This window comes from Chrysochloris asiatica, unplaced genomic scaffold (assembly GCF_000296735.1).
Source record: "Chrysochloris asiatica unplaced genomic scaffold, ChrAsi1.0 scaffold00339, whole genome shotgun sequence".
In the NCBI taxonomy this organism is placed as follows: Eukaryota; Metazoa; Chordata; class Mammalia; order Afrosoricida; family Chrysochloridae; genus Chrysochloris; species Chrysochloris asiatica.
In genome coordinates, this window is record NW_006408857.1 from 2,162,912 (window position 1) to 2,166,310 (window position 3,399).

The following is a 3,399-nucleotide window of genomic DNA, read 5'->3' on the forward strand; positions in this document are numbered from 1 at the left end:
AAGCATCAATTCTTCTACGGTCTTCCTTATTCACTGTCCAGCTTTTGCGTGGATATGAGGTTACTGAAAATACCATGGCTTGGGTCAGGTGCATCTTAGTCCTTAAGATGACATCTGTATGGAAGCAGAAAGCTTCATCTTTATCACTCAGAATGACTGGTAGATTTGAACTGATGACCTTATACCTTGTAGTTAGCAGTCCTAATTGTAACTCACCCACTATGCAACCAGTATAAATAATTAAACTAATATTTAAATCATGGGATATCAGAGAAGAGAGAGAAAGAAAGTTATTCTAACCTGACTACTGACTTACCTACCTATCTACCTATTGATTAACCTCTCTACCTATATCTTGTCACAGCTAGGAAGAAATGTGGGTGGAACCAGAGTCCTTGTCTCTGCAACATATCTGAAGCATATATGTGAGTTTTCATTTCATCCTACTGCTTCAAACTATTGCTTAGCTCAGATCTTCTATAAAGCAGAGTGATAGCAAGAATTTGAGTTGTTACACTCAAATTTGATAGTTAAAAGTCCAAGGAAGAAGATGGATGACCAAGAGAAAAGTGAGACTAGAGTATTTACAAACAAATGCAATGCAATGTATTACTGCACGAGTCACTGCTCACAAGAAATCATCAAAGACTCAGACAATTTCATTTGAGGGGTATAAAATTGTAGCTGCCCTGATCTTGCTGAGTTGTAGTGGTTGTAATTGCCTATTACGACATTTACATGAGTGTTTGAGAGGCTCAAGGTTTCAGGAATTGGAAACCCAAATTGCATAAAGTAGTCGGTGTGTGTAAGAGTGAGAATGGTCATGCTCAGAATCACCCATTGGCTCTTGAATTTGCAAATTTTAGCTGTAAGGAATAGCATAGTGTTTACCAGAGGATAGTTCAAGGAATACACGTAATTCTAGAGGATAGTGCCTAAACCTATAAAGCATTGTCCCAGCTTAACTAACACCTTAACTAACTCTCATTAGATTATTCCATAAATCTATCTATGAGATGGCATATATGGTAAATTAGGACTCATGGGGACCACATGCATGTCAGAATTGAACTATGCTCCGTAGGGTTTTTAATGGTTGATGTTTCAGAAGTAGCTTTCCAAGCCATTTTTCTAGGTGTCTGTAGATAGACAACAACCTATGACAGTCAGCTGTCAACAGAGCATGTTAACTGCACCGCCTGGTATTGCTCCACCAGTGAAGTCTATGGATGAAACATTAGCCCATTGTTGTTGTACCTTCTCTGGTTTAAAATGTGTTCCTTGGTTGCATAGTGGTTACGAATCGGGCTGCTAATCTCATGGTTAGCAGTTTGAAACTACCAGCTGTTCCACGAGAGAAAGATGAGGCTTTCTGCTCCCATAAAGATTTACAGCCTCGGAAACCCTGTGGAGGGTTACTATGAATTGGAACTGACTCCATGGCACACAACAACAACAACAACAACTTGGTCCCAGGTGCTTTGTATGGGATAGCCCTGATGATGGAGGGTAAAGCATTCTTTATGCATTTGAATCGCAGTGCTTGTACAGGCTTTCAGAAAGGGGTGTCCACCTCCTCTCTATATCAACTTGACTCAAGTTGGGAGTTAGTTTCCCTCAATCATCTTCCTTGTGTGATTTCAGAATTAGAGGTAGCCAAAAGAAAACATTTTTGAAAATTTGGAAGGAAGATGTTAATAGAAGTCATTGTTCTTTAGGCCACAGATGGTGATAGACAGTCAAAGATGCCCATCAGGTCCCAGAAGATTCTTGCTTTCCTCTGCCCTGCCTAGCAATAGCACAAACTCAACGGTTCAAACTCATGGTTCAAACTCATTGGAAACCCTACACAGCATTGTTATGAGTGCCAACTTGACAGCACTTAACAACAACAACTCACCAAAGTAGGATGTCTTTGTGGACTATGTGACCATAGTTTTCCCAGAGACAGAAATGCATTTTAAAGTGTTTGATAATATCTAAGATGTTTTACTCATTTTGCCCCTGAGCGTAATGGTTACGAATCAGGCTGCTAATCTCATGGTCAGCAGTTCGAAAATACCAGCCGGTCCACGGGAGAAAGAGGAGGCTTTCCATTTCTGTAAAGATTTACAGCCTCGGAAACCCTGTACAGGGTCACTATAAGTCGGAACCGATTCCATGGCACGTAACAACAACAACAATGCTCCACCATGACTCAACGGCAGTTACCAGCATGCTCCACCACATTCATTGCTGTTTGCAGTAAAGGCAAAGATCCATGTACAAATGTCCTCTCTCAAACCCTTATGTATTTATGGGTAGGTTCCCATCTCTCCTCTCACATCCATTCAGCCCATGTCCTGTCCATTTATCTACCTGCAGAGCACAGTTGTTCCAAGGTTATATATATAGCACTCTTTTTTTCTTTTCTTTTCTTTTCATTTTTTCACCAAAAGTGTTTGGATTATTTGAATGGTTGTGTATATAGCACTATTTACCTCTATTCCTGTTAGCCCTTGCATGCCTCTCTGCCCTGTGTCTTCACCTATTTTCATCATTCTTCTGCCAACCTCCCCACTTCTTGTAAGCTGCCCTCCCTGTCACTTGAGTTAATATGTGTCTACCCTCTATCCTGTGAATTACTCTCCCTTCCCTTCTCTCCCTGGTAACTATCAAAGAATGTTCCTTTGAGCATTAAAACCCTTTCCTGAGTGTTTACAATTGTAGTCTCATACAATATTTATCCTTTGTGACTGATTAATTTCACTCAGCACAATGACCTCCAGGTTCATCTATGTTATGCGGTGTTTTGCAGATTCATTGTTATTCTTTAATGTTGTATAGTATTCCATTGTGTGTATGTACCAAAGTTTATTTATTCATTCTTTCATTGATGAGCATGTAGGCTGCCTCCATCTTTTCACTATTGTGAACAGTGTTGCAATGAACATCGGGGTGCATGTCTTCTCGTGTCCTGCCTCTTATTTCTTGTGGATGTATACCACGTAGAGGGACTGCTGGGTTATACGATATTTCCATTTCCAACTTTTTGAGAAAGCACCATACCATTTTCCATGATAATTGAACCATTTTACAGTCCCACCAGCAATGTAAGAAAGTCCCAGTCTCTCCACACCCCTGCCAGCATTTGTTGTTTTCTTTTTTTGAAATTTGCTATTAATTCTGGTATGAGATGATATCTCATTGTTGCTTTGATCTGCATATCTCTAATTGGCAAAGTGGCAGCATCGATGGACTCAAGCATGGCAACAGTAATGAGGTTGGCCCAGGATCGGGCAGTGTTTCATTCTGCTGTTCATAAGGTCGCTATGGGTCGGTACCAACTCGATGGCATCTAACAACAAACAATGGAGTCCTGGTATGGTGCTGTGTGTTAATGTATTGGATTGCAAAGTT